Genomic DNA, 27,500 nt, shown 5'->3' with positions numbered 1-27,500 from the left:
CGCCGCCAACCGGCGCAGCGCCTCACCGATGAGTGACGGGCCACCGCAAACGCTGAATGGAGCGGGAAGGCCGGCAGCGCCGCCAATCGCGGCGCGCGGCGGGTAGGGGGCGTGACCCGGCGTGGAGCTGAGGCGGAAGGGGGCGGAGCATCGCCGAGCCCGGGGAGGGGGCGGGGCTATAGGTGGGGCGAGCAGGGAGGGGGTGGTCCCGGAGGGGGCGGAGCTTTATTTCGGAGGGCGCGCGCGCGCGGGCCGCGGTCTCACGCCGGTTGCTGGGGAAGGGGGGTGGCGCGGTGCATGGCGGGATGGCGGAAGGGTGGTGGGGCGGCAGGTGCGGCCGGGGGCAGGCGTCGGTAGTCGGGCTTTGAGGTGTCCTGGTGGAGCGCGTTGGGCTATTGTGCTGGAGCATGAGGCCAGCTGCCCCTTGTGTGCGCCCCTGCAGTCTTGTCTGGCTCCACAGGTGTTGGAGCCACCCGTGCCGACCTAGGCCGTGTCTGGCGGGTGGGTGGGGGGTTGTGTGAGCCCAGCCTGGCCGAGGATGCCATGGCCACCACCGATGCTGGTCAGGCTTCCATGCCTGCCCTGAGAAAACCATGTAGCGTAGTTTGCTCGCTTCACAAGGAGTTTGCCCACAGTTGGCACTGGCCTAGTTGGCCACCTAGGTGTAAGTTTCTGTCCTATCTTGGGGCCGTTCAGGATGAAGAGTGTGATATAAATTACTGAGACCAATTATTGAGCCATTAGGAGCCAAGAACGTAATTGTGTTACTATCTTGAGACTCAAGACCTGCCGCTGCTGCAAAGAACAAGTGGTTAACTTAAGGAAATGGCAATATTTACCGGGGAATCCGTATCTAAGAGAAACCCATGTTGATGATGCCTGGTGACTTTGCAGAGGTTGACTGCAGAAACATCTGGATTAACAGATAAGTCACGTAGGTGCTGATAGATGCTGCTGCAAGATATAAAAACATAAGAGTTGCTCTGCTATTCCAAAGTAATGATTGGATAATTGCAAATAGGTGATTCTTATCATAGCCTTGCCTAAAATCCCTAAAAACAAACATTCCTATGGTGTGCCCAGTTTGGCTGGGCCACTTCATGCACAGGCATGAAATATTTACCTTTGTATTTCTGTAGTTTTTGCCCTAGTCTCTCTCCTTGGTCAGCACAGGCCAGTTGTAATTTTGTAGGGAGAGTGCAGTGGGAATATGCTTTGGCTTTTCTCATTTAATGAATGGCTGTGTGAAGGGCTGGAGTTTCCACCTATAGCATTTTCACAGTATCACAGTAGTCTTTGCTTCCCAGTGTTAGGAGGAGCAGTGTCAGCAGGTCAGGATATGCACATCTCAGGACTACCTATTCCTGGGCAGTGGTGGGAAGGATGATGCCTGAGGGAGCTTTCCAGACATTGTGGTGGTTCACATACAGATTAACTGTCAGTAGCTTTGGAGAATGCCAGGGCTGAGTGGTGGGTTGCAATAGTGCAGTGGAGACCGGGTTTTAAGACCTTATTCAAAGAGTTGGATATTTCCACATCTCCCCTTCAGTTTAGGTGAACACTTAACTAAGGGAAGGATTTCAAAGAAAATAAGGTGGACCAGCAGAGACTCAAGAATTTGAGGAAAAGAACTCAGCTACATACTAATAACCAAAATTGTTTGAGTAGATATAAAAGCTGAAGGCAAGTACTTAGTCTCCTTCAGTAATGTGAAACTGTTACAAAGCAGCATGCTGAATTCTTGCTATGCTTAATTTATTTGACAGCACTGCTATGTATATCACACAAGCTATCATCTAGGTGTCCATATGCTTCAAGCATTACATACATATATATATAAATATAAAATATACATATGTACAAAAGAAAGCACTTTTTCTCGCTGTCCTTTGAAGAACTGATTGCTCATGCAGACCTCATGTGGGATTTTAAAATTACTAATAGTATTTCAGTCCTTAGATACTGACACAATTCCATCTTCAAGGTGTTTGGGTGGGTGGTTGGTTGTTTTCATTGGCATCATGTTCCGTATTCCATTATACCTGGAATTCATTGAGGTTTTGTCCTTGTCTTCGAGGCATAGAAGCTAAGATGCTGATGCTTCATGTTTCCTGATTGTCTCCTTAGTGCTAATAATCACTTACTCTGAGGAAAAAACCAGTATGCTGTTCTCTGCTGCCTGTCGTTTCTCAAACGTTTCCACTATAACTTCTGCTAAACTGCTTTTTCTTTCAATTGCAAAAAATAACTGTTGAAAGTATTTTAATAGCAAATAGTGTTGAAAATATTCTAGATCATACCAATGCAGACTTATGCAGTTATATATATTTGAACTGTCAGTGAATGTGCCTGAAATGATTACGGTAACTATGTTGTCCTAGATCTCTAAACTGCATCCTGCCTCATGCTTCCTAGCGTAAGCCATCTCACCAACTGCTCAGGGTCAGGAAGACCTCAGTTTGTGAATACTTACTTAGACAAGTGCAGCTTCACTGAGGGAGACAGTTTAGTCACTGTCATGATAGAAAACTCTGGGGAAAATGAGGCTTCTTAATATGAAAAAAGAATTGATTTGCTAAATAGGACATTTAGCAAATGGACTTTCTTGCTCCTTGTAGACTTTTACAAGTCCAAAGACTAAAGACAAGACTAGTCTAAGAGAAGACTAGAATTTCATGTGGCATTACTGTTAATGCATTCTGGTCACTTATTATTTCCTCCTCATGCATGTGAATGTAACCTCCTTATGTTTTAAGATGTACTGAAAAAAATCTTACTGCCCCATAAGGCTGACTCCTAATTAAACATGGTATTTTCTTTTCCATTCTGTCATTGGATTATATGACCTTGGGCAAATCACTTGGTCCTTTTTGCCTTCCCCAAGGAGGTCACTCAGGTAATTTCTTACTACAGTTAGATTTAAGAGAATGATCTTGCAATTGCTGTTTACACAGCTATTGTAATAAAACAAAATTTTCACTATGTCTAAATAGTAGATGGAGTGAAAGATTAAAAAGTGACTCTAGGTAACACTAAGATTAATAGTCTTTTTGGCAGTGAGTCAAGCTTCAGTCATTTAAACTTGGAGCTATTGACATTTGTGAATTTTTTTCTTATATGAAGGGAGCTCCATTTTTTAAAAAAGAGTACTTAAATGTAAAGACTTAGCATTATTTTACATAGAGAAGCAAAATGGTAAAAAAGTAAATTAATAGAAAATCCTACACAGGGAAAACTCACAAATACCCTGTGGTCCAGTTGATCCTCTGTTTGGAAAAATAATATGAGACGGGCATTCCTTTGGAAGGGATGGTGCAGCTATGTTGTAAAGGGACATAAACATCTGGCAATACACCTGGTCTCTACACATATTGAAATCACCTCAGGCATCCCAAGGTATTTCAGAGAACACACACAAAAATTGAACTAAGAACATTCATAAGCCAAAGAAAATAAAAATGCCTTTGATAGATATAGTGTGGAAAGAAGTGAGTCTCATTTACTGTGCAAACCCAGTTTGGAAATACATGATGCAATTTTGCACTTCTTGCACCTTTGCACCTGCTGACTTTAATTTATATCCTCCAGGCAACAAGCAAGCCTAAAGGCCTTTGGCTCACAACCAATGCTGACATTGCAATGTGGTGCTACAGGAGTGCCTGCAGCTCTAGTAGAGCCTCCCCACTTGGCTCTGGTCTGGGAATGCTGAGATTTCCTGGTGGCTTTTCTAAAATCGTTGGTGTGGTGAGTCTCCCAGTATTGTTTGTTGCTCCTCAAGATTGATTAATACTTAGCAAGCTGCTTTGCAGATGCTGGCTTTTGCCTGGAAGCGTTAAAATATGTTCATCACATTTATTTCTGGAGCCTGTATGGTGCTACATGCTTTTGGAAACTTCATAAGCCCAGCAAAAGACCCTGAGCTGACAAAGATCAAAGGTGCCTGCATTATATTCAGATCTAGAGCCACAGATCTAGCTGTTAACAAAACACAGCTATGCTGTGGAACAAGCTGCAAATTTGGCCCTTAGTATTTATTTGTTATACCTGCTATAACATGGTTTTCTACATTTTCTTCATATTGTAGACCAGTGCTGTGCTAATTACCATACATACCATCCATTTCATTCTCCAGGGAAAAAAGAAATCTGCTCATCTTTAGTCAAATATCCTAAGTTTATGCTCCATGGATTATTTTAGACCAGGTACTGTCACTCATACACATTACTACTGTGTCCATTGATAGGACAATGGAAAGTGATGACCCTGGTAAATTAGAACTCTCCCAGAATGCTTTTAGTAGTAAGGCTGGAGTTATGGCAGCAGCAAGTATCTCCAGGGTTAGGTATCCCAGAGAATTGAAAATGTAAGAGTTGTCATTATGGTGCTCTTTGTTTCTTTTGATTTTGGATAATATTTTTTTAATTCTAGTGAAATTTAATTAATGTCAGTCTGGTTTTTGGAAAAATGGAAAGTTAAGTAGTTTTTGAAGTTGCCACCATGCTTGAGGTTCAGCTGATGTCACCATGGAACTGAGTTTTCTCTCTGGGGAACCAGTGCTGAGGAAGTGCCAAGATAATATAATACAGCCTTTGCATGAATTGGCTAAATATGCATCTTTTTGTGCCAGAGTCTGACTGAATCAGTAATTCTTATCAGCCCAAGCCATGCTGGTTAAGCAACCAGGATGTGCTCAGCTAAAAGCTTTTCTTAGCACGTGGGCCAAAAAGTTCTCTTTTGTCTCAAATACTATCACCTAAAGGAGAAGGACCAGCATGCACTGACGTTTATGACTAAGGTGGCTGCTAGGATTCACACTGCATCACTGATCGACTTTAGCTAGGTCCAGCTGTCCTTTTCTGAAGCATAGATTTGTCTAACTTCAATTTCCAGATTCTGCTTCACAAGGGGATAATTAGCAAGATCAGTGATGACTTTGTGATGTCCCAAAATAATTGCAAGGCTCTATGTAAAAATCTGATCATAAAGAATGGAATCAGCCTTGTAAGTGGAGATGTGCACTGGAATTCAGGTGGATTTGTTTGTTGAATATTAATTATATGCACAACATCACTTGAACCAGAATAGAAATGTTTTCTCTCAAAAGATGGCTTGCTTTGGGTACAAAGGAATTGGCTTCAAATACCTAGCTGCTGGAGTCCAGTCTCCTGCAACCCTGGCCAACCATGAACAGATGGTCCAGGACAGACCTATGTCATGTACCACTGGATTCTTATGAGAACACACAGCTGTTTTCCCCAAATATATATATATTACAAATTCAAAACCTAGGGTTCAAAAAGACATGAGGCACAAACCATGGTGACCCAATAGGAAGAGAACAGGAGTGCTTGTCAATTTGTGCCCTGGGCCTCTGCAGTGGCAGAGGTGTTCTTGTGTGGGACTGCTCAGAAGATACCTGGATATCTTTCACAAAACCTTCTGCAGTTCTTGCTGGAGTTGCACAGGTATGACTGGTTATTGTAAGGCAGAGCAATTCTGGGAAAGCTCAGAGATGTGAAGTGTTTTCAACTAGTGTGGTAGACAACACTGAGTTTTACAAGACCATTTGCTTAATTTTACTCTATATGCTATGTGTGAGTGTACATCTGTGTACATTTGGGGGGTGCCCCTTCTACAAGGAGCTGTAGAAACAAGATAAGTAATAGCCAGTATACTATCATTTCACTGTATTTAAAGCAGACCTGAAAAAATGCAATATTTAACCAAAACCAAATTAAATAGTCTTCTGCTTTTTCTGTAACTCCTTTCTTATCATTACAGATTACAAAGGCATTTATGCCTAAACAGAAGCTGTCTTCTTCCAATCATCCTGCTCTTTCTGCTCGGTTCATTCACTAAATCATTTAATCACCCAGGGCCATATGTTACCATCTTGTGTAAAACGGGTGGAAGAGGAAAAAAAAACTAAATGCAGAGATCCCTGCACAAGAGTGGGTGTCAGCATTCAGCATAGCTCCCACTATGAAGCACAAAATATAAAATGTTAGCACTAGTGAATGTGGCTATGAAAATAAACCGAGACAGACAAAAGAAAGAGGCGATACATTGTAAAGTTGAAGGAGACAATCTTTGTATCACAATTCTGGGTGGAAAGGTTGTGGACTAAATATTGCATGTTAGTCCACATGCTCATGTTCTTAATACTCTGCCATTAATATACTTGCTATGTTCTGCTGTAATTAGCTTGAAAGTGCATTAACTTATGCTTACAGTCCCTTTGTTTTTTACAATGCATGCATAAGATCCTCTCCGTGATGTGGTTCCCTCTCATGTCTTCTCTTTCTCCATGTACTACTGCAAATTTTATCCCAGGTATTTCTGTGTGGAGTCATATGCTTTTGTCACTTGGCTTCAGCTGCCAAGTGACAATTGCTTTGTGTGGTTTTCTCTCGTCATGTTTGCTGGGTGACAGACACTTGACAACACATGGCTTGGAGCAAATTGTGGGTTATGTGCTCCCATCAGGGAACAAGGTTAGGCTTGAGAGAAGTTAGAGGTGGAACTTGTGTTATTTTTGAAGCAAGGGGACTTTCCAGTTTTGTGAAGGGACCTCTAATCCACCCTTTTGTCCTATCTTGAGGAAGCTATGGTATGTTTCATTGCCTATGAGCTTGTGACAGTGCTGCAGTTGGAGATGGGAGAGCAGCTAGTGAGAGGTCTCCTTCAAGAAGCCAGTTTTTTGCTCTTCATGCACAGAGGCTTGCAGGACAGGGACATAACACTACAGGCTGCAGAAAACACCCCCCTCTAAACCCACACATGGCAGTTTATCCTAAGACTGTGGAATCATAAAAGAGTATATTTTCATTTGCATGGTTTGCTGGTTTTTATTTGGCAGCTACAATAACAAGAGGCTACAGTGAGCCCATAAAACAAAGTGAGAACAGCAGCTCATTTTTGTGGCAGAATGTAATGGCTGTGGCTAAAGGGCTTACATAATTCATCTTAAACCCTTACGCCGCTATTTATTGATGTTTAAATGAAAATTAAACTCTTAGAGCCATAAGGAGGCTTCTGGTATCTGAACCAGGATTTTGAAGCCAGTATTTTTATCTGACAATACCAGCTAAAAGTTCCCATTGGGAAGCGTTTTTCTAGGAGTCACTGTGATTGGGCAGGACCACGTCTCCTCTGCCTGTCAGTGTAGCACCAAAGCACTTGGAGACCTGTAAATGGTAGAGGGATTGAGTGTCTATACCTGGGAGTCTGAGGTTGCAAACTTAAGCTGTGTTTCCACGAGGAAAGGATGGTCACTGAGATAACCATCAAGAGAATATTGACCACATTGTCAAACCCAAAAGGTGAAGTAAAACTGATAAATTTGTTTTCCTCAAAGACATTTTATGGTAAGAACAGCATCTCTCTGATTTAGTCTTTTGAGTAGACAAAAGATTCAGCTAGCCATACTATTAGGGTAGAGGAAAGATATTTATTTCCCAGAGGCTTTTAGAAATGCTACTTCGTTAGTTTCTTAGATTTTAATGTGATGTAACAGTTCCCCCCCCCGTTCTCCAGAAGATAGAGCAGACTCAGGGAGACAGTTCCTGCTTAGGAAAGTGTCCTTCCTCCAAGCTGACTTGCATAGTAGGACATATGGCATAAGTTATATTTGGGCAGATGTGAACTAGTAGTCAGTGATTTGGTAAGATTCTTTATGTAAACTAACTTGCACAGTCTCGCTGTTCTATCATTTTTCTCTCTTCTTCAGTCTGATCTTTTGCCTTTTTCAAGAATTTTAAATATACATTAGGTCTACCTAATCTGTAAAGCTTTAAATGCATTCAAGAGCATCCAGTCATGTCAACAATACCTGGTTTTCTCCACACTATGATTGGTAAATATCAGCTTTTGGTGATAAAGTAGGCACAGATGATCAACTGCATGAGCTGCAAACCCCATGTAATTACCTGGTTTGTGACAGCCAAGCTCGATGCAAGTAATTTTCAGGGATTTGTTTAATTTGACCCCCTGACACTTCTGTTTCACTGATGTAGGGCTGAGGCACAAAGTAGTTCTGTATCTCCTGTGGGTTACAGAAATAAATAAATAAGGATTGAGTGCATTTCAAGAGATGACTTAGTAAATCTTCGTCATGTCAGGATCATCTCTATCTGGGTTCTTTCTGAGAAACACTGCTCCATCCTCTTCTTGGAAATCTCCAGTGAAGAACCATTTGGAATTACTATCTTTCCTCTAGTGTGCTTCCATCTTATTCCAAGCGGGTATCATCTGCAAATTTAGGAGTTGTGCATTTAATCTGATTATCTGTATTGTTAATGAAAAAATTGAGTTGTATTAAATTTAGGACAGCTACCTGGAGAACTACTCGATATAGCCCTTTAGTTTGGCAGTGAATTTTTGGTAATGATCCCTGTGTATGGTTCAGCCAGTCCTGCTACCACTGATGAGTTTTAGCTCAACTATGTTCCCTGGTTTAATCACAAGAGCATCAGCTAGAGTAAGGTTAACAGTCTAGCTGAAGGCATGCCATGGTATTGACTACTTACCCATCTTTCAAAGTCCCTTAACTTGTCTCAGAGAGGAACTTGGTTTGTTTAACATGCTTCTTTTGTGATAAATCAGTGTGGACCAATGCTCATCTTCTTGTTGTCTTCTAGGTGATTTTAAAATGATTATTTGTTCTGTACTTGTCTGAGAAGTTTGATAACTGGCCCTAATTACCTTTTCATCCTCTTTGAAGAATAAAACACCTACCTTGTCCTCCATGAGTTCTCAAAAACAACTGCTACTGATTACTTCAGCCAGCCCTTTGCTGTCCAGATGCTGACGGATGAGTACAGTACAGGTTAGGAAATAATGAGCACTTTATCAATGATTTAGTCAAAACTGTTTGGTGGTGCAAAGGAGGGGTTGTGCTGTAGCCTTTTATCACACCACACCACTTTCTTACTGGCCCCCACTGGGCTCACTCTCTCCTAAACCACACTACACAAAATTAAACTTTTCTAGCACGTTATAACTCTCAAAAGATAGCGTGGGTGGGTGAAAAAAATACATTCCTCAAGGCATGAAAATAGATGTAAGTAGATATTTGGCATAAAACTAACAAAAAGAAAAGCGATGGAAATCTATTAACTGCCACAGAGATAGGTTTTAACTGCCAGTGGCAGTTCAGTATGCAGGTCGATAACTGCACCTGATGCTCACCTTTTTGTTACAGACATGTGCTGTGTAAGCATATGTGCCATTTTTGTTTCCAGCCTCCCTTTTTAATGTTTAAAAGCCAATTAAAACATACAGTGGCATTTTGAATCAATACAGCGTATGGACTGCTGCAAATTCTCTCATCAGGCGTGTTGCCCTCAGGAAGCAGCATTAACTTCAACAGCAAAACAGGGCTGTGAGCTCGTTAATCATCAGGCTCAGAGACAGTCTGGGTGGCAGTGGCAGCAGCTCTGTGTGTTTCTGGTGAAGATCGGATACAATGGTTAGATATGTGAAGTGTCGCACAAACATTCACTATTACAGCCAACTGTCTTTGCAATTGACACTTCCCATCTCGGCTCTTCAGATTATAAAGCAGAGCTGGACCGTGAGGCAGGTTTTTCTCAAGCAGAAAATGGGTGTGAGGCTGTTACAAGAACACAGTATCCAGGCTTCCTAACTTTGAAGTCCTTTTAATTCCCTAGGACAAAGGAAGAAACCCCCTAAAAAACCACCCTACTCAAACCAGCATTCCCTCCACACCCACTTAGGAATGTATGGGGAAGAAAAAAATTGTAAAAAAGGAAGAAAAGAGGGAGGTGGAAAGAAGAGCTGAGGGTAAAGAAAAGAAGAATGGAAATCCGAGTTAAAGCTAAATTTAGAAGAAATTAGGGAGTAAAGGGAAGGAAACTGGTTTATGTATATAAGCATAGTTTTCAGTGCCTGTGAGAAACACTGACAGCATCTTGTGAGTCTTCTGCCTTAGTACAAGATGCTCACTGAAACTGAAAACATAAGCCTTTGCAGCCCCTGTCCCCCTTCTCCCCAGTCACATCAACCTTAGAGCACTCCAGAACAGAGCAGAAAAGACTTGTTACCCAGTTTAGCATGGTTCCCTCTGGTTCACAGGCTCCCTTTTGAACTAAAACCTTCTAAGCAGTGGCAGTTTTGTTGTCCTTGCTGCAGCTCAGAGCCCTCTTTGTGCAGACTCTGAAGAGCAACCTTCAGGACATACAGCTAACTCTTGTAATGTGACCCTGCAATTGATTTGTACCTGGTTTTCCTGCAATGTATTGAAGAGCAGAACAAAAACCTGAATGCTAGCTCTTAGTTTTGTGTAGGATTCAGGTGCATGAGTTCCAGTACAGTCTCTTTTTATTAGGACTTTGTGTTTAGAAGAAATCATATTTATCTTTTCATCAAACCTTTGTTAAGCTTGCAGCTCTTAGCTATGTGTGTATGCTAGAGAAGATGCTAGAGTCTATATTAATGGAGAGTGAATAGTCAGGTTGGGGGTATAGTCTTGCTCTATATCTTCCTCCTGCTCTTACGCTCCTTAGTCCATCTGATCACTCTTTGGTCCTGCAAGGAGAGCACACTGAAGTGCGTGGTAGTGCTCACTGCATGAGCTTGCCTGTGTGTGTAGTTTCTTCTGGGGGCATAGTGGTGTGGGTTTGGACCATCTTCTTTAAATCTGGAGATAGCATTAGTGATTCATGAGGACTCAAAAAGTGCCAGGGAAGAGAGAAGCTTCCAAAGGAAATGAAGGGCAATAGGAGCGCAGGCTGCACGCGTATAACACTGCTGCTCCCTCAAAGAGTAGGAGTTGAACTTTCCTGCAGTCATCTGAGAGGAAACACTGCGTAATCCACATCATCGAATGACTTCTACTCACCATCTCATGGCATCACATCAACTGTGTAAGTATGCACTTCATCTCTGTCCCATAGAGATTGGTCAGTCCTACTTTCCTGCACAGTGGAGTTGATTTTTATGCTAAGCAGTGAGTTTCGTATCTCCTACTTTCACCTCTGGAGCTATACAGCTTCTAAGAGCCCTTGCCAGGTTTCAACTTGAGATGCTAAGGCCCTTGGTTTTGTTTTGTTGGTTTTTTTGCTTGGTTGGTGGTTTTTTTTGTTTGCTTTTGTTTTTTGTTTGTCTGTTTGACTAAACTTTTGAATGAAAGAGAGAAGAAAGACCTGGGTGGAGATGTAAGCACAGAACAAGAAGAGGGGGATGCCTGTAGGACCTGCCATGGCAAATCAGAGGGCTGGAGCAGTTCTCCTACGGAGACAGACTGAGAGAGTTGGGGTTATTCAGTCTGGAGAAGTCTCTGAGGAGACTTTCTTGTGGCTTTCCAGTATCTTAAAGGGGCCTACTAAAAAGCTGGTGAGGGACTTTATAGGATGTTGGGTAGTGATAGGACTAGGGGGAATGGAGCAAAAGTAGAAGTGGGTAGATTCAGACTGGATGTTAGGAAAAAGTTTTTCACCATGACGGTTGTAAGACACCGGAACATATTTCCCAGGGAGGTGGTGGAAGCCCCCTCCCTGAAAATTGCAAGGCCAGGCTGGCTAGGGCTCTGGGCAACCTGATCTAGTATGAGGTGTCCCTGATCATGGCAGGGGGTTTGGAACTGGATGATGTTGGAGGTCCCTTCCATCCCTGACAATTCTGTGAATTAAAAGCACCTTTTCTCACTCTCTTTCAACAGGTTATTTGGCTGTGTGCAATAGCCAGGTGCAACCTGAAGGCAGCTGCTTGAAGATGTTCATCCTGCAATAGGAAGGCTTCAATATTAACCCTAAATCAAACTGGGACAGTGTTCACCCGGCCTGCCAGGCAGAAGAAGAAAAAAAGATAGCATAACATAAGAGGGCACAGGAGAAGGATTTTGCTCTGTAATCGCAAATTACCCACTGAAAAATGACATAAAGAAGGGAGGAAAAATTTAACGAATAAAGTCTGCACATTATTTTAAATCACAGAGGTGTCAAAAATGGTAATGCCTATATCAAGGCTGCCCTAATGTAGCTTTAATTTGCATGCCATTGGCATTGATTTGATGTGAATATTTACTCTCCTATTCAATTAAGAAAATCCATAACTGCCACCATATTTTAATGTTAATGTATTTTTACACAGCTCTCTGTTTACCTTATTTTCTCTTCTATAACATTAACACTTTTTTTTTGTTAAAAAATGTGTGAAAGATTAATTTGTAGAATGACGGGATATGTGGGTGTGTAGCACAAGCCAGATGGAAGGGGTGTAACATGACAGTTTTCTTCTGTGGCTTCATTTTGTTTTTATTGTTGCAAGCGAGCAAAGTATAACTAAAATTATCATTTCTTCTCTGGGCAAAAACCCCAAAGTGGTAAGTTCCTCTTTTACTCCTAGTGGCTCTCTGTGCTCACCACGCAGCTGCAACCCTGTTCGGCATAGCTGACGGGTTCATAAACATTTGTCTCAAACTTCAGTTTACGTATTTGAAGACCACTGTTATTTAAAGAAGGGAATTGGTATGTGGGGCTCCACAATTCTGTGTTGCTGAGTACAATTGAATGCAGATTTATTTATAAACGAGCAATTTGGTGAGAATTATTAGTATTCTCTTGGCTGCTAAGGGTATAACAGGGTGAAAACAGCCACTAATGCCAAAAAAAAAGAAAAAGAATAAATAAGAGGAAAGAAGAAGGAAAAAATCTATCTAAGAAGAAGGTTTTTAATTCTGTAAAGGTATCCATTCAAGAAAGCTTTTTAATTGTTGAAAGAGGGCTGTTTCAAGGCCAAATTCTAATTTACACATAAGTATTGTAGGAGTTTGATATAGTAAATGTCCTTATTGGAGAATAAAGCAATTAGCACAGTAACTCGCTGTCATCTGGCACATAAAGGCATTCCAAGAAAAAGTTAAGTGTTGAGGAAAGGAGAGAAATTCAGGACAGCATGTGGGAGAGGAATATGGAGGCTCCTTTTTATGCCACTCAGGAGAAAAGGAGGGGAGAAAAAAAACCACTGCAAACTTAATCTTTTTTTTTTACCTCATCAGAAATTGACCCAAGTTTCTTTCCTTCTTTTATGTGAGGGGGAAAAAAAGCCCACAAACACTACCTGAGTTCATTCTTGGAGGATAAAGTCCTGAAACTATGATAGCATAAGCAATAGTTATACATTTTGCATCTTCATCCACAAATGCTTATGATGCTCTCTGAATGTGCCCACGTGCCTATGACCGCACAGATGCTTCATGAGCTTCATTTGATCCTCAGGTCTTCTGTGTTAGTGCTACACACTTCCTTTTCCATGGGAAATCACCCCCTGAAAATTCTTACCCCTTTTTCCACAATTTCACTCACACCTTTTGGGTGCTCTGCAAGTATCCCTGCTGCAACACCTGGGATGTTTAAGCAGACACTTTACTCTCTGTAGACATACACACACGCACAGAAGTTTGCGCATCAGGTGACCTTTTTGCTAGACATTGCAACTAATTTCAGGATGGGGGGCATGTAACCCTAACAATTCTATGATTCTATATGTGTACTAGCAAACCTGTCAATTTTATTCCATTCTCTTGACTAAAAGAAAGAGGGTTTGCTCACGTTTTCAAACAAATTGTCTTGGTTTAACACTCAGTACAACAAATTTCAGTCCTGAGGAGAAACTTCTGAAAAGCCCAAAGTAATGGAAACAGAGTATTATTCAAATAACTACTATTGCAATAACTTAGTTTGATTTTTTTACAGTTTGAGTACTAAAATAGAGCCAGAAAGATGTATTGAATCCTCCCATCTCTGTCCATCCATCCTACTACAGATGGAGGATTATTCCATTTTGAGTGTTTTGGCCAAACTAGGGTGCTGGGTCTTTGTTGCATGATTTCTTAAGAAAAAATAACAGGTCTTTTACCTGTCTATCTGGGTAAACACTGCTTTCTCTTAGCTAGGGACTTGCTGAGTCAAGAATCTCTTTTCCTCTTACCCATATATTTGTCAAGCATTAGCAAGTTTATCTCCTAAACTTAATCTACAAATAGCAGTTTTCCACTTTAGTATTTCCCTAAGAATTAGGCCTTCCAAATCTGTGAGCATTTGTAGGTTCTTCTCTAGTTTATCAGCTCTTTGATGTTTAGCCTCAATTATACACCCAGAATTACTGGAGCATGCTCCAGAGCTGCCAGCAGTTTATCAAGGTATATCCTTGGCTTCTTGTCACTGGGGATGTTTTTCTCCAATATCACACTGTGAACTCATATCTATGACTGAGGAGGTGATGCAACTACAAAGCAGAACACTTCCAGTGCACTCAGGTGAATACAAGAGCAGACAATGGCTGCTAGCATTGCACATTGTCGTTTTACGTAACAGCACTTGGAAGGGTGGGTCAGTAGATATGCGGAAGTTTTTGGTGCCATCTTCACAGCTCCTCGGAGCTGAAGGGGTGAAGTGCAAAATCATCTAGTGCTATAGTCACCAGGCTTGCATCAGGAGCACAGTGTGTAAACCCCAGTGTGGTTTATATGGCCACATGTGCCAGCCATGCGCTTAGTGAGCATGGTCTATGCCCGGGGGGGTTTGAATCCAGTGAGGAACAATGGAAGAAGTGAGCTTAGTGAATGTCATCAGAGAGGGGCAAGTGAAACCTTATACTAAACATAGGGAGAAAAATAGATAACAAGAACACTTGCCAACTCATTACACTTGCAGTTCTACTATAAAAACACCATGCTGCCTTGAGTGACTGTTAGGAGCTAGCTGACATTACTTAAGTTTGCACAGCAATGAGCAGAAGCAAGACTATCAGAAATCAAGGGCTGTCCATTTCCAGGTAGTTGAGGCCATCCTGATTCCTAGAGGGTGCTGTAGCTGCCTTCTCTGTGTCCAGCAACTTCCGCCCACTCATGGGAATACAATGGGTGTTGGATGAGGAGATAACCAAGCAGGAACAAACCATCTCAGCAGATAGGAAGGTATCACAGTATCACAGTATCGCTAAGGTTGGAAGAGACCTTGAGGATCATCGCGTCCAACCTGTCACCACAGACCTCATGACTAGACCATGGCACCAAGTGCCATGTCCAATCTCCTCTTGAACACCTACAGGGATGGTGACTCCACCACCTCCCTGGGCAGCCCATTCCAATGACTAATGACTCTCTCGGTGAAGAACTTTCTCCTCACCTCGAGCCTAAACTTCCCCTGGCACAGCTTGAGACTGTCCTCTTGTTCTGGTGCTGGTTGCCTGGGAGAAGAGACCAACCCCTTCCTGGGTATGTTTGCCTTGGAAGATCCTTTGCAAATCAAACTAGGTAATGCAAGCAAAAATAATACCAAACAAAGCACAAGGAGTCAAGCTGTTCCACAGATGTGCTTGTCCCATCTTCTCCATTGCCTTCACTACACTCTGCTTCTCCCATCTTGCAAGGAAAGAGGAAAGCTGGAGTTCAGTCCTTGCTTAATTAAGCCATCTTATGCCATGATATGCCATGCATGCTCTGCAGGGAGCCCTTATTTTTTCAGTAGCATGTAGCTGTTTTGAGATCATATTTCTTCTCCCCTTCCATCATATCCCTCAGCACCCACTTCTTTAGAGATACTCTGGTTTAATTCCTGTTTAAAGAGGAGAGAGAGCTAGCCATAAGTTTAATGGGCCATACGTTTAAAAACTAGCACTTGTGAATACTATTTATGTCAGTCATTGGCTGTATGCTTTTCTGTTCTGATATGCATAAGTAGGTTTTAGTTTTTTACTAGGAATACCAAAAAGAAGAACCTTCTTAAAAAAATCCCAACATCCAAGCTTTCATTGTTAAAACTCGTTGCTAGTACACTGTTGGTTTTTTCGTTTGTTTGTTTGTTTGTGTTAAAGCTATCAACTGAACCTGAGAAATGCTTCAGCGCTGCTGAGACAGAGTGAGGCTTTGTGGATGAACAGGTACAAGTGGGCTTTAGGAAACAAAAAATATACATTCATCATTATAAAAAAATGAACTGACAAACAAAGTACTGAGGAGAGCAAGCAGACTGTCAAGCTGCATAATCTTGTCCACTTCCATTTTTGTAGCTGATGTACAGGATTCAATTCAGTGCTGAAAATGTTGATTACACAGCACATTTTCTCCCCAGTTTGTTGTTTCTCCCCTGTTTGTTGTTGGGTTTTTGGTTTAGGTTTTTTTTTTCCCCTTTTCCTTTTCATCTTGTTTATTTCTCACACTGCTGCAGGGATGTACTTGGTCCATAGGTGCATCTGAGGATGCAGAGGAGTGGCTGCATGCCAGCCTGCTCTAAGGCCTGAGCATATTGGAACTGAGCAGAACAATGCACAACCTAACTGACCTATGTCACCTTCAGGGAGTAGGTGCCAGTTGCAGCCCTTGAGTGCAAGGGTCTCAACCAGCCCAGGTGGAAGATTTCCCATTTTCTCTCTCTGATTACACTCCTCAGTCTCTGGCACTGTTCTGGACTTACAAGCTGGGAACCAGAGCAGGTTAGGGAAACTTTGCAGGTGTCCCATATAACACAGGGGGTTCATGTCCATTTGAAGCAGTTCTTGGTGCAGAGGCTGGGCTGTAGCCCAGAGACAGGGCAAAACATTTGATTTTATATTTTCATGCAGATTTTAGTGGTTGCTTTTCATTGTTAGGTTGCATTTCACAAATCACAGAAATGTTCAGGTTGGAAAAGACCAAGTCCAGCTGATAACCCTACTCTACAAGGTTCATCCCTAAACCATATCCCCAAGCACCACATCCAAGTGACCATTAAACACATCCAGGAGTGGTGACTCCACCACCCCCCGGGCAGCACATTCCAATGCCTGACCACTTTTTCTGTGAAATTTTTTCCCAATGTCCAGTCTAAACCTACCCAGTCATAGTTTGAGGCCATTTCTTCTTGTTCTATCACTAATTACTGGGAGAAAAGACCAGAACCAGCCTCTCTACAACCTCCTTTCAGGTAGTTGTAGAGAGCGATAAGGTCTCCCCTCAGCCTCGTCTTCCAAACTAAACAGCCCCAGCTCCTTCAGTTGCTCTTCATCAGATTTATTCTCCAGGCCCTTCCCCAGCTCCGTTGCCCTCCTCTGCACTCACTCCAGCACCTCCACATCTGTCTGGTACTGAGGTGCCCAAAACTGGACACAGTACTTGAGGTGTGGCCTTACCAGAGCTGAGTACAAGGAGACATTCACCTCCCTACTCCATCTGGTCCCAGCATTTCTAATCCAAGACAGGATGCCGTTGGCTTTCTTGGCCACCTGGGCACACTGCTTGATCATATTCAGCTGCTTGTCAATTAGAACCTCCCAGGTCCCTTTCTGCCAGACAGCTTTCCAGCCATACTTCCCCAAGCCTGTAGCATTGCTTGGGGTTGTTGTGATCCAAGTTCAGGACCTGGCATTTGGCCTTGTTGAAGCTCATCCCATTAACATTGGCCCATTGATCCAATCTATCCAAGTCCCTCTGCAGAGCCTCCCTACCCTAGTGCAGATCAACACTGCCACCTAACTTGGTGTCATCTGCAAACTTACTGATGACCAGTTTTATCAAGAGGCTGAAAAAATGTTGTGCACATCTCTAGAAAATATTCCTTGCCCCAGCCAAATGAACAAATATTTCGCAAGGCTGAGCAATAGTGTCGTGCTTTCAAGATATTCTCTGCCAAAGATGTCGTTCTCCTGATGACATTTAAGCCTTCTGCTGATGGGACAAAAACCTCTGGGAGCCAGCCCCAGACGGTGCTTTCCTGCTTCACTGAGGGGCTAACAATAATTTCAGGGTAAGTAACAAGCAGAAAAACTCCACTGAAATCAGCTATGAAGAAATACATAATTTGCCTCTGTTCCTTTATTTGAAATTATCAGATCTTGGAATAATGCTGTTTCTTTCTTTGAGACCTTACTCAGCCTCAGAGTGGATTGGGGCAGGCGATTGCACCTTTGCCCTACCACCCACCAGGTTGAAAGCAGGAAGCGCGATTTAACCTGGCCACCGTATTTCTGGAGAAGCACTGGTTTGTGTCCTGCCAGATGCAGCTCGTGTGAAGTATGCTTATTTGTTAATTTGTTTATATTTGTTGATGTGCTACTTAAAAAACTGACACACTCCGACAGTATCCTCAGTGTTCCGACAGGGGTTTTGTAGGAATGATGTGATGAGCTTCAAGGAGGTAATCTGGAAGGTACTCAGTTTCAACTGTAGTACTCAGAGGAAGGACGTGGTAAAACCCCCTAAATCTACATCACCTGCTACCAGCTCACCAGCAAACCTTTGATTTCTTCAGTGACATGGAGGTTTCCCTGTAGGTACCTCAAGAAGAGAGATCTAATGGTTTAGTTCATTGGGCTAGGACTCAGGAGATAGTCTATGCTGTGGCCTCAGCCCTGCAGCAGACACCCTGTGGCATCTACTACCTCAGTAAAGGAGATTTGAGTTACCAGAGCTGTGCTCTGCAGAGCTGCTTGAGAAGCTCTCAGATCAGACAGCAATGAGCTCCACAGAAAAGCTTATAAATATATTAAATTTATGAACATTTACTGTACACCGCGCACTGAAATCTGCCAACACTATCCAAAAGAATTACACATTTTAGGCCTGAGCATAACATACTGTATGCAGTAACTCACATCAGAGCAACCCATATGCTACTGTTAATGTGCCAACTGACACATGTTAAGCCACAAACATAAGAAAGTATTGGATTTCAACTGCATTTTTGTATTCCAGTTATTCCTTGGGTCCATTATTTCTATTCACCATCATCTTCTCTCTCTCAACAGCCTGCTCCCCCTAATATATCTTCAACTCCCCCAGGCAGATTTCCTGCTGGGTAGATGCTGCCCTGGAGACAAAGCAACTAACATAAGTACATAGGCCAAGAAGCACAGAAATAGAAACACCCCACTACAATAATCTAGGTCACTTAATAGCCTACTTTCAGGGTTCTCAGTGAACCCTGTACCCACTCCTGCTAGGCAAAGAGAAACCCTGAGAAGAAGTGGGTGGATGAGTAGACAGCCAGCCATCCCAAGTGTCAGATCTGACTCCTCGGGAGAGATGCATCAAGGATGCTCTGACAGAATGTGTCTGAGCTGGAGGCAAATGTTTCTATATTACATTCATGACAAAAGAGTTCTGCCACCTCACAATATGTGCGTGCTGTCATTGCTTGATGTTAATAACTGGATTTTTCCAGGGATCCAGTGAGAGCACCCCAACTTCATTACAATAATTAGCCTTACTGAGCTAGGATAATCTTCCAGAAATTGGTATTTTACGTAAAGCAAGTCAGGAGCAATGGCCTCTGAGCATAAACGTGCCCCAGGTAACAGGAAGGAATCTGCTTCTCACCTTTCATGTTTGTCAAGGTGTGACACCAGCAACTGAAACATGCAATGAAGGACCAAACCACAACTGTCTTCAGTTCTCCCCAACTAGTCAAACTCATAGACTTGCATGGGACTGATGGGAAAAATTGTGCAAAGGCAAATGATGCCATTTCATTATATAAGCAGGGGGGCTTAAAAAAAAGAAAACCGAAAGGAAAATGAGCACACGTCATCATGAAGGTTTAAACCACAAACTTCCAGTTACCTTATCAGATAAGAAGTATTTAGGGAAGCAACTAATGTATTTTATGTAGGCCTGCTACTGAAAAGGATCTGACAGAGATTTAAGTGATAGATTCCACAAGTATTTGGCAATGCATCAATAACGTACTGGAGAACCAGACTCTCGAGTCTCTTCTTGATTAAAGGAAAGCAGCTGCTGAAGTCTGAGAGCTAGAAAAAGTGGCTAAATGTGTCATGTGAGAAACCAGCATTTGGCTCCCACCACTGCTAGAGCTGACCTGGTATAGATTGTGAAATGAAGGAAAGAGTAGTTGGCTTAAGTATAGGGTAGGAGGTGAGACTGCACAGTAAAAATGTCCTCAAGTGCATGGGTAGGGAGACATCATGATGGACGTAACATCAGCTTTTACTTCAACATGTGCCTATAAATTAATTGGATCCTCTCTCTTTGTCCTTTCAGACAGTGTGGGCAATGCGGTGCAGACCACAGCAGCATGTGCTGCAAAAGCTAATAATACCCTGGAGATGATAGAAATAAGATCCTTGAGGTGAGTTATTGGACATTAATTTCAGCACAGAGAAATCTTATGGGATTCCCTTATTCAGTGTTATATACCTCACTCTTTTCTAGAAACTTCAAAGACTTTTATGCTAGGGAACCCTTTCATCATGTCCTCAGACTGGCTTAATTAAATTTAGGAGACTACTGCAGCTTTATAAAATAATCAATAAAGTGCTTACCATTTAAGCATACTACTAGATTTCATTTTATTTTTAATATGATTCTTTTTTATTTTAAATATACATATAAGATTTGTCTGAGAGTGACTGCAGAGCCTAAACCCCAAGAAATTAGGCATGTTGATAGCCCTTCTCACGAAAATTTTCAGCATATAGGCATCAAAGACAGTTCTGAATATAAGTCAGAACTTATATTCAGGGATATTAACTTTAATTTCATAAGGGCAGGCTCCCAAGACTCACTTTCTAATCAGTGCAGAGAGAGATACTTCCCCAAGGTCTCTTCATCAGAACTGTGATCCAGAGCCCTGCTCAACTGGAGGTCCAGGATTGGACCTCACCTCTCTGTTGCTGTAAGGGAAAGTATTTGGAATAGGCTAGCATGAATGCTTTCCATAGTGTATGCAAAACAATGCCCACTTTTTATGCCTAAAGCATTTGTCTGTAGAGGTGAGACAGGAGATGTTTTGTGCAGTAAACATTCAAAGTTCAGTAGTGCAAGTTGAGTCGCTGACAGAGGGTATTAAGGACATGAGAAGAGTCTTGCTGTGTCAGAACAAGTGTCCATCTAATCAAATACTCTGCACTCAGTAGTGACCAAAATATGTTGTGGGAAGACTGTGAAAGTGAAAGAAACATGTAGTTAAACATGCCCTCATAAATGTCCCTCAACCTCCAGCTTTTTGCAACTCAGAGACCTTCTGAGACAGGGTTGATAATCTTGGTGTTTAACTCTACTTAGGGGACTTTCTTTTCTTTCATTAATTTGTCCAGCTGCTTCATAAGTCTTTATAAACTTCCAGCTTCTTGTTGCAGACTATCCCTACCTAAACCACATGCTATGTATCAAGGTGGCGTTTCATGTATTTTGGATCTGCCATCTGACAGTGTAGTTCTTGTATCAGAAGAGACAATAAACAACCCATCTCTATTCACCTGTTTTATACCACTGATTTTGTTATGGATTCTTGTCACGTCTCCTTTTCTGGACAGAAGAGTCCTAGTGTGTTTTGTCATTCCTGGTATGATGTGCATGAATCTATGTTAGACAAAAATTAAATTGTTCTCTTCAAGAAGAGCTAGAATGGACAGATGAACAGAAATGCACAAGTAGACAGGGAAGTAGGAAAATGGTTAGGCTGTGGTAGATGTGTTACTGGTAGCCTGTGGCTTTCTCAGAGAAAGATGGCTGGAACTCCTGTCTCAGTACCTGCAAGTGGTTCTATTAGGCTGCTGACATTCGTCTGGTATTTCCCAGAAAAAGCAAACCCCTATGTTTTCCATTTACTCTGTTTTCCTCTCACAGCTGTAGAAAGCTTTTTGAGAAGAGACATCCTTCATGCTCTAGGAGCTGGGCTGGGAAATCCTTTCTCCCCCTGCAACATAGTTTCCTCGTGCCTTCTTCTGTAAGGGAGCTAAACTGGAAAATTTCTTGCACATTACATTGCCCCTCGCAAAGGCTTCAGCTGACTGGAGAAGAATTGTTGCTCTCCCTGAAAAGGATAATTAAGAAGGCATGCATGAGTATAGTGCCCTTATGTTCATGCACATTCACTGGCCTCATGGCACTGCTTCCACCCACAAGGAAGGCTGAGGGAGATATGCATACCAGGACACTGCTGGCATGTCTATGTGCTTGGCTAGTATCCTGTGTGAAGGTGTAGCTGGTTGGGAGTTGAGAAGATATTTATGAATTATTCCTCCTGAAAGTGAATATGGGCTGACAGCATCATTCACTGCATACATTAATGTTGTCATGACATCTTGGATAACATCCTATTGCATCGCTTTTTCAGATTGCACTAAAATTAACAAGGAAAATTACTGAATTTAAAACTTTGTCTTTAAAGCTTAATGCTGTCTTATCACACCTGGAGTCGTTACAGATTGAGTGGGGACCAAGAGACTGAAGTACTAGTGTTTCCTTAAAAATAGATTACATTCCTAGTGATCTTCCGTCACCACGTGTTATCTGGCACTGGAGTTAAATAAGCAGGTTCATTATTTCATTTCCATGGTTTGAAGCAATAGATTTGAGACATTTGCTCTCTCTTCCTTCCCTCGTTCAAGCAAAAATGCAATCTTTGCAATGCATGGGTTTCATTTAGCTGTACCCAGTTGGTACTTGTTGCCAAATGGAATGTGGATGTGCCTCAGAGAATATTGCTCTTGACTAATGAAATGACAATTAGTTTAGGCAGTTTATTAACATTAGTATTTACTTGACTTTACAATATTATCTAAAAGCAGCTTTGAGAAATTTAAAGTGCAGCATTATCTGTTCAATGCTATCTTTTAAATAAATCATCCTATTATATGTAAAAAGCTGGCATTTGTACTGCATGCACCTATGTGATCATCGTTGCAAAGCAGATGCAGAATGTAAGGCGACTTGAACAATCAGCACTGTAATTTGCACAGTAACATTGTTTTAGATCTAATTAGTGCTTATGCAGATTCCTTACAAAAAATGTGAAAACTGCACCAGGATGTAAATGTTAATGAATTTAGTGCAAAACACATCTGCATAAATTCCATTTCATCAGGAAAAAAACCCAACCAAACAACCTCTAAGTTCAACTGCTATTTGCTCAAGAGCCAAAACACTGTGAATTGTGCCCACTATGTTTTAGCCTTGCTCTGCTGGCTTTGATATTTCAGATAAATACTACAAAGTTAAAGCCTCCAGCTGCAGACCAACCCATCTGTAGATGTTTGTTATATTTGGCAGTATTCAAAGATGATTTGCCTTCCTGCTGCAAAATAAAATAAAAAAGAGGTTCTCTCAGAAAAAAAAAAAAAAAAAATTGAAATACTTATCAGCCAAAAAATCAGTTTAAAAATATTCTGTGTGAGTCAAGTGGCAGAACTTGTGGAACAGCAGTCATGCATGTACACTGTGCCTGTAGCCTGAACTCTGCACCTTGCTCCATGTGTGTGTATTAAGTCCATCTGAAGTCATCTATCTGTGGTCTGCAGAACATATCCATGGCTTATGAGGAGTGCCACAAATTAATACAGTTAACTGATCTTAAACTTCATGAAACAGCTACCTTAGAAATTACTCACCTGCCCTTCAAGAATAGCATCAAGATCTGTTCCACGTACCTTTATTTCTTCAGAGTTGTTTTTGAGGTTTTTGATAGGGCTCTGGAGTTGTCTTCCAACAAAGAACCAGGCTCAGGTTTTTGTACCAGCATCAGAAACCTCACTCAAGAGTTTGTAGTCTGTCATGAGCGATTTTCAGGATGATAATATGTATTTGCTCGATCTTTGCTTTATTTGTGGGCTTTATCTATGAATACAACTCAGGTGGACCTTGCGACCTCCAACCTTTCAAAAAACTCTTTTGTAGGCTTCTTTATGGAAGTCTTAGATCCATAGTTTTTCTCCTTAAATAGAGTGAAGATATTTTTTTACAAGGCCAGGTAACATTATGATTGTTCTGACTGCTATTAATCCATAACAGGGCTTGGGGAACATCAGAGCAAGAGTCAGGCATTTCCGAAATAGCAGCTGCGCCTGTCTTCCTACCTTGATCTACCTGAAAAACATCTTCTGACAAACTCAGTTCACTTAGAATACGCAGGCAACCCAAAATCAGAAGTTACATAGTTTATGATATTGGAGAGATCTTACATAGCAGCACATTCATATCTGTAGACAAAAGTGAAGTGCATTCGAAGCAGATTATCAGTCTTGGTCTTATTTTCCCCTCAAAAAAATTGGCATTCAGAGTTGGGCTTGGACCCTTTTCCTTGGTTATCATTATCAGAAACATTTTTCATATCTCTAGTTTTTTCTAAAGTGTTATTTTATTTTTGCATCCACAGGGTCTTCTTTTGCCTAAGAAGTCAGAGTGGATTAATGGAAGAGGTGGAAAACATGGTGTAGTTCAGAGAGATATTTCTTCAGGCTTTGTCACAGACTTCCTGTGAGTGATAAGTCAGGCAAGCAATTTAACCTTCCATGCCTTCATTCTCCATTTCTGAAAATGAGGAATGATAGCACTGGTTTACCCCACTGAGAAATTCACAAGGAATGACTATGTTAAAGATGCTGAGACATTCAGATATCATCTGATGGACCTACATAAAAATCTTAATATAATCTAGATTCTTGGATTGAAATGGATAGCCTCACAAATTAATAGATGAGTCTAGTGAGAACCTTCATGACATTGCTAACTATAAATTTGTTAAAAGGAGATTAGTAAGATATACCCTGGCCAGCAGGCTTCATTTTTCCTTTGGCTAGCAAAGGGATTTGCTAAATGCCTGAGACCCACAGCATTTTAAATTTCAGATGATCTCATGCCAGTGACAATTGCTGCATCAGCCCCACAGAGATTGAACCAGCACTCCCAAGCTGCTAGCAGTGGGTGTTCATGATGCAAACTAGGTAGTCTGAGGGAGTAAGAAGACACGAACAAGAGGAAATCACAATAGACCTATATGTGATGGAAGTAAACGAGGACAGCTAACATCCAATGAGATCACTACAACATTATGTCTTGGCTGTTGCACATCTGTTTGTTCATACAGATATGCACCATTTCCTACAGAAAATGCCCTGCCGTGCGGAGTTCTGCAACAAGGAACTCTCAGAGATGACCTCCTGGTGTATGTTTTTCAGTTTGAACCAATACATAACCAAATTAAACTTGGAGGCTTTTTGTTTCCACATCTTCTTCTGCATTCTTTATTAGAACCCAATTTCTGGGACCAAAAGATCCCCTTCTGTTAAAAGGTTACTACTGAGCTTTTTAAAATTAGAACTTAGATTGCACAAGGATTTTGTTTAATTTAACATATTCCAAATGTGGTGAAATTAAAGCATTGAGGGATAGAGAAAGACTCTAGTAGACATGTAGAACATGATGGCATGAGAAGTGTAGATGATAAGGTTGACTGAAGGAATAGAAGGTGAGAGAAAGAGTAGGACAGAGAGAAGTGGGCATCATTAAAAGGAAATGACGAGACAAAGAACAGAGTAGCTGTGTGTGAGTTCCACAGGAAGCTTCCTTTCCAAGAACCTCAGATCTCAGCCATTATCTTAGTTTTCTGGTTTTTCAAGGAGAACTAAGCAGTGCACAAAGATGAGAGGATGTAAATTCATTGAATGGGCTTGTACACACTTGCACTGACAGTGAGTTTTGACTTGTATGCTGGGACCATTAGAAAACTGTTTCCATTCAGAAAGTGGAAAGGTGGGGGTTGTGGGCACTCAATAAAACTGCAAGTGCAGAGGAGGGCAACAAAGCTGGTGAAGGGCCTGGAGAATAAATCTTACAAGGAGTGACTGAAGGAGCTGTCGATGTTTAGTCTGAAGAAGAGGAGGCTGAGGGGAGACCTCATCACTCTCTACAACTACCTGAAAGGAGGTTGTAGAGAGGCTGGTGCTTGTCTCTTCTCACAGGTAATTAGTGATAGAATAAGAGGGAATGGCCTCAAGCTACAACTGGGTAGGTTTAGACTGGACATTAGGAAAAAAATTTTCATGGAAAGAGTGGTCATTGGACTGTGCTGCCCAGGGAGGTGGTTGAGTCACCAACCCTGTATGTGTTTAAAGGTTGTTTGGATGTGGTGCTTGGGGATATGGTTTAGAGGTGAACCTTGCAGAGTAAGGTGATCCTGAGGGTCTTTTCCAATCTAAATGTTTCTGTGACTCTGTGATCCTGCAATTCTGTTTTCCTTTTTGTTCCCTCAGTGTAGATAAAATAAAAGTCTTGTCATTTTTCTGAATAGATCTTCAAATGTTTTAATGTTACCATCATCCAAAGTCTTGTTTTACATGCTGGGAAGTGAGGAGATGTATGAGCTACCCAGAGTAATGGCAATGAGTGATGGAATCACTTTCTCATCTCCTGGCATGGTCCCACATCACTGGCCTGGCCCTTGGACACACCTTCAGAAATAGCAGCAATTAATGTTTCTATCTTTTTGTTTGTTTTCTGGTTTTGTTCAGTTTTGACTTTTTTTGGTTTTGTTTACATTTCAGGCATTTCTCCATGCTCTTCACCTGTGTCTGGAGACAACCCTGTGTATCTGCCTCCAAGCACTGTTCCTCCAAGCAGCTGCTTGCATGACTTGAGAGCTGTGGGAGGTGAGGCATGCTGCTGGCCTGGATCAAGGAAGAGGCAAAATGGACATCCTGAGGAACCCCAGGAGGCAGAAAGCCTCTCCTCCATCAGCACATTGGCTGAAACCTGGCATGTGGGGAGGACAAGCAGACACTTTCTTCCTTGCTACGAGAAGCCTTTTCATGTGAACTGCACAGTATAGAAAATTCATCTGTTTCCTGTTCTTGCAGGTTAGACTGGATAATAAAGGCATTTCACTCTTAACTTTCAGATATTTTTTTCTAAATGGTTTTAGCCTGAAAACATTTATACTAAGAAAGAAATCCCACCGTCTCCTTGTCTCCCTACCTCCTGCCCCCATCCCAATAACTTGTTCTGCCTTGTATTTCTGACTTGATTTTTGGCATATATTTGCATACATTAGAAACAGAGAGAGGATTAAAGTTTAAGAGGAAATTGTGGCTAGTGTGAAAGGGGAACAAAAGGACATCTGTGAAGTAGCCCACAACTGGCAAGGAAAGCTATTCCACCTCCAGCACCAGCTGCAGGGGAAGTGGTGCCCACTACCCCAACAAGACCTTCTTTGTTTTGCTGTAAAAACTGGGAGTGGTGGCTTTTAAAGTGACACAATTTGAGGTGAGGAGCTTCCCTTTTTTTCTGCTCTATTCCAATATTATATGGCAACAGATGTTTCCTAAGAAATTAATTCCTCCCACTATTACACAAAGAAATCTTCCAAATGCAAGGGGAGTACAGATTCATGGTGCTGGGTCTTTCTGCACCCACACACAGGCATGCAGGAGTCACTGCTGCAAATCTCTCCAGGGCCCACCAATACTCCTATACCTGCCACTTCCTCCCATAGCATAGGAGGACATTTTCCAGCAGAGCTGGGTCCTGCAGCAGCAGAAGGAACTGGGGGCTGCGTGGAAGATGTGGTAGATAGGGGAAGATGATTTGGGATAGAAAGTAATCTGGGGCTGAAGGGGAAGCTTGAGAGTAAAAGGAGGACAAAAAGATGCAGACTGGAAGAGATGCTGTGTGTAAGGATGGCTGTGAGTGCAATGGGAAGGAATTGAGCCTGCTCCAAGGAGGAACAGCAGAGAGGAAAGAGATGGGGGAACACAGAAACACAAACCTT

At 41.9% G+C, this 27,500-nt stretch overlaps 2 long non-coding RNA genes across 2 annotated transcripts; both read left to right on the top strand.

Moving 5' to 3' along the window:
* Nucleotides 1-516: 516 nt before the first annotated feature.
* On the top strand, nt 517-13,046 carry LOC137449736 (uncharacterized). Its single transcript, XR_010989474.1, has 5 exons — nt 517-934; nt 3,589-3,744; nt 5,782-8,827; nt 9,672-10,886; nt 11,681-13,046. It is a non-coding gene; the product is annotated as an uncharacterized lncRNA (long non-coding RNA).
* A 4,982-nt stretch (nt 13,047-18,028) lies between these two features.
* On the top strand, nt 18,029-26,540 carry LOC137445705 (uncharacterized). The gene is made up of 3 exons (XR_010988460.1): nt 18,029-20,084; nt 24,111-24,211; nt 26,278-26,540. It is a non-coding gene; the product is annotated as an uncharacterized lncRNA (long non-coding RNA).
* Nucleotides 26,541-27,500: the final 960 nt, after the last annotated feature.

Source organism: Melanerpes formicivorus, unplaced genomic scaffold (assembly GCF_026170545.1).
Source record: "Melanerpes formicivorus ecotype bairdi unplaced genomic scaffold, bMelFor1.0.p_v2 SCAF_2, whole genome shotgun sequence".
Lineage (NCBI taxonomy): Eukaryota > Metazoa > Chordata > Aves > Piciformes > Picidae > Melanerpes > Melanerpes formicivorus.
Note: the sequence above shows the minus strand (reverse complement) of the source record. Positions and strands in the feature narration are given on the sequence as shown.